We start from the raw sequence: 7,608 nt of genomic DNA, 5'->3' as shown, positions 1-7,608 counted from the left end.
CCTCACGGGTAAAAAGGGGTGTTTAGAAAAAAATATTTCAAACAAAAATTGTTTCATAAGAAATAACTTTCATATTCAAATTTTCGTTATATCTCTACCGGTTTACAAGATAGCAAAAAATTTTAAAAATTACTTTCATAGTTTTCGAAATTTTCGCAAGTATTTTGTGAATTTTTATACCATGTATATATATATGAAATATACATAGTATATTAAGTTTAATCCCAAGTTTGTTACGCTTAAAAATAATGATGCTAGGAAAAAAATTTTGTCATAGGTGGTCATAAAATCACCTAATTAGTCCATTTCCGGCTGTCCCTCCGTCCGTCCGTCTGTGGACACGATAACTCAAAAACGAAAAAAGGTATCGAGCTGAAATTTTTACAGCGTACTCAGGACGTAAAAAGTGAAGTCAAGTTCGTAAATGAGCATCATAGGACAATTGGGTCTTGGGTCCGTAGGACCCATCTTGTAAACCGTTAGAGATAGAACAAAAGTTTAAATGTAAAAAATGTTTCTTATCAAAAATTAAACAACTTTTGTTTGAAACATTTTTTCGTAAACATCACTGTTTACCCGTGAGGGCGCTAATTAGGCGGAACATTTATAATATGTACTATACTTGATTATCAGTTATGTATGTGTAATGTGATAAAGAAATCAACACTGACTATGCATGGTATTTCAACAATTAACTCAGTCAATTGTTTGTTTTCACTTGTTTAATTATGATTTTAATGTCAAACATGGATTAATTTTTGTTTTATTACCATGATATTCTATTTAATTTTCTTAGACTGAAAATTGAAATGGTTCTATAGTTACATAGGTGATTTGGAAAAAAATATGAATTTTTTGTTTGGTTACATGTTTAATTGTTTCAAATAATTTTAAAAAAGGGAGATGCTGCATTGAAAATTAAACGAAATGTTTTTGGGTTATTTAATGTGAGTTCAAGACAGTTAATAAACCTAATTATACTTATCTTCCCCTCTAAACTTTATTTTAAAAAATTTAGACAAATTTTAGTAAAGTATGAATTTGAGAATACGTGAAAGGTTTCGTATACACACTAAAAATTTTAGCCGATTGGTTTAATGACACAATCATTAATCACACAGATTTCCCTTGATGATTGACCGCTATAAGTCCGTTCTCTTAGATGCCAATTATAGGCTTTCGATCTGACTTTCGAAGCCGAAAGCCTATTTGATTAGGCATCAGAGCTTCGTTCAAAATGTGGTATAGGTACTTAGGTTTTTAAAGAGATTTAGGGGTTGTTCGCAAAATGATGTTTATAGACCTAAAGATACATATGAACCCCCTGGTAGAAATATTTCAGACAAAATATTTAAAGACTTTTTAAGTTTTTTGTCTGAAATATTTCCACAATTGTGTCCAGGATTTTTTTTCCTAAAAAAGAGTCAAGGTTCTAGATTCCACTACATTACACATTACATTATTATTATTATTATTACGTCACCATAAATTTACAATACAAATTTTAAAAAACAACTATTATTGCCCTCTATGATTATACACAAAAACTATTTTTGTAATGCCATCTATTATTATAAACTAGAAACTACTCATACATTTTAATACGGTTTCCAGTTTTTTATTTTTTATTTTTAATTTTTATAACATTTTATTATTTGCTGCTATTCGCTCCGTGCGTGAGTTTCGTTTCCATGGTAACGATACACTACTTTAATTATAGAATTGTATGGATGCATATATAATTGTATGGTTTGCATTTAAGACTTACATTGAAAATTTAATATTATTGTCTAACAAATTTAAATAAATAATTATGATAATTTACATTTTAAAAATAATATTTGTGCAATTTGATTCTTATTTGTCACAATTTTTAATGCATTATGTTTAATTAATTCGTGTTTTACAATAATTTTAATTTGGCATTTTATAACATTAACATGTAAAGAACTGCAAATTAGTAATAATAGCCTCCTTTAACGCCAAAATTTTTCACTGGAAGCGCTGGCATCGATTTTATTGTCCTTACCATGACTACGACGCACACAACGAATATCGGTATTAATAATACACACTCTCGTAAAAATTTCAACTAACTATTGTGGTTTATGAGTTACCTACTGTTGACCGGCAGACAGGCGGGCATGTAGACATATAGACTGACAGACTGCGAAGTCTTACAAATTGGACACCGTTGGTAACCCTTCGGGTACGGAACCTTAAAACGTGCTACGGAATTCTTAAAATTAAAGGAAAGTTAATGTACAAAATGAAATACCATTCTAACCTTGACAAACGCTATAAACTCAATTATAAAAACAAAGTAACAAGGCTTCCCCTTCACCGAAAAATTAGAACAACCTAGTAATTACTCATATTTATTGTATACAAAAAAATTTGATTTGATTTTTATAATCATGCAATAAACCATGCTTATTACTTTCTGTTGATTATATTCTTTGTAAGTGATCAGTGGTTCCATCATAGATGCACAAACAAAAATCGACATAAAATTCCTAGGTCACCGGACCTTTTATTATTATTTTATCGTTCACAAGTTGGCTGAAAAAATGATGAATCATACGGGTTATCCTTTTCAATTGGATATTTCTATATCAAAAAATCTAGAGAATGTGATAAAAAACTATCTAAAATATTTAGAAAATCTTGTAGTTTATAATAATACCATATATTAGAATATAAGGTTGTCGATGATATAACAACAAAATTTCATCGAGTTCATCGAAAATCCATCATTTGATGAACAGAGATGACTATAGGTAGAGTATTGATGATTGAAGAGAGATATCTATATTATCAAATTTATAAGTAGCACTTGCACACAATATATTATGTATTTTTGTAGTTGCGTGGTATTGTAAAGAGCTAAAAATAACTCATTACTTGACTACAAAGCATGTATTTGGTTTATATGTATGCACCGTGCAATAAAACAAAACTTAATAACTTCCACCCATAATTTTTGACAATCTGTAGCCAGGCAGATATGCAGGTAGATCAAAAATGCACTTGCCCTTGAAGGAAACTTCGTGGTCGAGATGAAGGAAGCATAGTAGTTGTCTGTCCGGAAGCATAATAACTCTTAAGTGAGGCTAAGTTCGTAAAAAAAGGTTCGTTAACTTAAGTGAGGCTAAGTTCGTAAATGAGCAATATAGGTCAATTGAGTCTTGGGTCTGTAGGACCCACCCTGTAAACTGGTAGAGATAGAACAAAAGTTTAAACATATAAGATGCTTATTTTAAAAAAATAAACAACTTTTGTTTGAAACATTTGCACGTGAGGGTGCAAATTAGGACAAAAATTTGGTGTCCATTTTCTGCCAAATTATAAAAGATAGATAGTTGAAAACTTGCAGGTAGCTTCAACTAGTGATACTGTGAAACATCCTCGAAAAACGAAAAAAAATTCTAGAAAATACCTTTGAAATACTTCTAATTTATAAAAAAACAAGTAAAAACGAACAATTGACTGAGTTAATTGTTGAAATACCATGCATAAATAGTGTTGATTACTGTATGGCATTGCACATACATATACAATTTATATAATACATACCATACAATTTACGCCTAATTTGCGCCCTCACGGGTAAACAGTGATGTTTACGAAAAAATGTTTCAAACAAAAGTTGTTTATTTTTTTATAAGAAAAATTTTTCACATTTAAACTTTTGTTCTATCTATAACGGTTTACAAGATGGGTCCTACGGACCCATAGGACAAGACCTAATTGACCTATGTTACTCATTTACGAACTCGACCTCACTTTTTACGTCCTGAGTACGCTGTATTTCAGCTTGATATCTTTTTTCGTTTTTGAGTTATCGTGCCCACAGACGGACGGACGGACAACCGGAAATGGACTAATAAGGTGATTTTATGAACATCTATACCAAAATATTGTTCGTATCATCAATATTTTTAAGCGTTACAAACTTGGGACTAAACTTAGTATACCTTGCATTTTACATATATGCATGGTATAATAATGCAAGCACTGATATTCAACACTTCTATACAGGGTATTTTATTTTTAACTCAGTCAATTGTTTATTTCACTTGTTCAAATATATTTATACCATGCATATATGTAATATGCAAGGTATATTAAGTTTAATTCCAAGTTTGTGACGCTTAAAAATATTGATGCTAAGCAAAAAATTTTGATATAGGTGTTCATAAAATCACCTGATTAGTCCATTTCCGGTTGTCTGTCTGTCCGTCTGACATCACGATTACTCAAAAACGAAAAAAGATATCAAGCTGGTAGCCCATAGGCCAAAAACCGTTAGAGATAAAACAAAAGTTTAAATTTAAAAAATATTTCTTATACAAAAATCTTTTGTTTGAAACATTTTTTTGTAAATATCACTGTTTGCTCGTACGGGCGCAAATTAGGCGTAAATTGTATAGTATGTAATTATGGGAATATCAGTTATGTATGTGTGACATGTATGTATGTGTAATGTGATAGAGTCATCAACACTGTCTATGCATGGTATTTCAACAATTAACTCATTTCAGTCATTTGTTTGTTTTCACTTATTTTTAAATAAAATTTCTTAATATACAATTTTATTTTGATTATCGTGGTATTTATGTCAAAAACTAATCCACAATTTTGTCTTGGTCATTTTATTTTGAGCCATTATTTTTTAAAATTCAGGCAGATATCGAGCGTTTTAAATGTGTAAGTTATTTTATGGATTTCGTTTTTGGAATTATGAAAGAAATTATTCTTTGTAAATCCGCCACTGATATGCAGTAGGATTTCCTTCCAAAATAAAAATCACGAAATAAATATTTTTAAACACTCCTTGCAAACAAATAGATAAAAATTATAAATGTAACTAGGTTAAACTATGCCGTTGCCGTAAGACGAAATATTGTTACAGTTTTAAATGTGAATGATTTCATCTAGTCTAGAAGCTGGGTGTCATTTTTAAGTAAAAAAACTAACCGTCAGCTAGTTGCTAATAAGACTTTTGTTTTCTCTACACTTATCTAGTAACGCAGCCGTTTTTGAAATGTTGGGTCCTGGACTAGGGATAACATGTTTCATGTTAAGGAATAACAACATAAATGTTGGAGGGAATAGCAAATATTTCAATTTTAACCGCTTTTTGGGCCTAAACCCTTTTTTTTCTGGCTTAGTAACAGATTTATTGGGTAGTCAATAACACCCAGTAAGGTGGACAGAAAAAATGTTTTAAGGGTCAATATATCTGGAAATCGACTGGATTACCAGCTAAGTTCCCAGCGAGTCAGTGCCCAATTTTGTTGACTATTTTTATAGAAAATTGCGTAGAATACGATAATAGCAACAAAAATATTTATAAAACATCAATTTCATTGTTAACAAGTGAAAACAAACAATTGACTGAGTTAATTGTTGAAATACCATGTAATTAAAGAAAGATATCATCCACTCTTAGATAGTCACACCTAATTTGAACCTAATTTGCGTGCTCGTGGGTAAACATTGATGTTTACGAAAAAATATTTCAAACAAAAGTTGTATATTGTTTTATAAGGAATATTTTTACAATTAAACTTTTGTTTTATCTCTAACGGTTTACAAGATGGGTCTTACGGACCCAAGATCCAATTGACCTATGTTGCTCATTTACGAACTCGGCGATTTTATGAACTCCTGTACCAAAATTTTTTTGGTAGCATCAATATTTTCAAACGTTACAAACTTGGGACTAAACTTAATATTCCTTGTATATATTTCATATACATGGAATAAAAATATGTATTGATATTTGATCCTCATTGTTTTGAAAATTTCCAAAATAGAGCCTGATTTTGGATTTTATGATATTTTTTTTAACTGTAGAGGGTGTTGAATGTCAGTGCTTGTATAATCAATACATAGTATAAAACAAATTCGCTTCCCGCTGTCTGTACCTATCATGTCCCTATGTATGCAGAGATCTTTAAAACTACGCAACGGATTTTGATGCGGATTTTTCTAATAGATAGACTGATTCAAGAGGAAGGTTTTATGTGTAATACATGCATAATATAGTAGAGTAAGGGGTTTAAAGGAATGTGCTTCAAAAACTTAAAAAGTTGTGCATAGATTAAGCTCAAATATTGACAAGTTATACAACCAGCTTCAAGGATTTTTTAAATCTATTTTTAACCTTCAGAGGTGGAAAGGTGGAGCGAGAAAGTAGGGATTAATAATATAATCGAATATTTTCAAATATACCCAAGTGGGGTATCAAATAAAAGAGCATGACGTGTATATTACAAGACTGTAACCCCTACGCAAGAGGATATGGGGGAGGAGGTGAAAGTGGAGATGTTGCCCAGCAAAGCGGTTAGTTCACAGCTAGTTTTTAATAAATTAGTAAAGTTTAAATTATTTATTATTTTTCTAGCCTGTTTTTTCCTAAGCCTTACAACTTTAGTCCGTGAGTATATTTTTCGTCTGAAGCCAGCATGATAAGCTTGAAAGAGATGGGTGAATCATGGAATTTTTAAAAGAATAAGGAAGATAAGGTGTAAGATAAGGGATTAATTAAGTTAATACATGAGAATTTGTGAGCGCTTCATTTGAAAGTTAACATTCGCATTCGTATCGCGAATGTACAAAATTCAATATTCGTCCCATCACTATTTCATATACAGAATGTTCGATTTACATCTAGGCATATAAATATCAAAAGTATGACAGAGTACATGCGTTAAACAATGCATCTAAGTAAGAGGTATTATAGCTGTTATATGAAATTGCAAAAGTGACTTGTATCATGGCTTATCTGTTGTAGTTCATCTATTCAACTAAGAAACTCCCACTCTCCAAGCGTCATACAACTATCTCAAGGCATATAGAAGCATCAACACATGTATATAATACCTCTCACTTAGATGCTTTGCTTAATGCATGTATTCTGTCCTACTCGTGATATTTATATGCCTAGATGTAAATCGAACATTCTGTATACAGGGTATAAAAATCACAATGGATATACATCAAATGACAACAGGTATGCCAAAAACTTACAAGAATGTAATATATATTGCCTATAATGGTTGAGAAATCGTACTGAATTAGTAATTTTACTGTATTTTTTTCGCAATTACATTTCTTTTTACAAAAATGAGTTTCAACACATTTTTTCTTTGTAAAATGATTTAAGTTTTTGATTTTTTGAGAATGATGAATATGGGTAGGTAGTAGTACTCATTTATTCAATTCATCAATGGTCTTAGGACATACCTTCAATTTGACCTTCAAAATGCCCTAGTTTTTTTTTAGAAAAATTATTATCCTACTACATATTTCTTATATAATACTTATCCTTTTTCATCAATGATGTGCGTTCAAAAATTTTAATTCGGTTTATACGGCTAAGATAATCCATCTAGAGGTAATTCTGTGAATTTCTAGTTAATAATATTATAATGCAATCTCTAGTCTAAGAAATGAATACTTGAAACCAATTTATTAAGCATACGTCCCGTTATTAATGTTTGTATGTTGTTCAGTATAATGAGGTCATCGCTTATAATGTTAAATATTTAGTAATGAAATGTCAACTCGTGCTGGCTAGCATACTGGCTTTAATATAGA

The sequence above is a fragment of the Chrysoperla carnea genome, chromosome X, assembly GCF_905475395.1.
Source record: "Chrysoperla carnea chromosome X, inChrCarn1.1, whole genome shotgun sequence".
NCBI classification, from domain to species: domain Eukaryota; kingdom Metazoa; phylum Arthropoda; class Insecta; order Neuroptera; family Chrysopidae; genus Chrysoperla; species Chrysoperla carnea.
Note: the sequence above shows the minus strand (reverse complement) of the source record.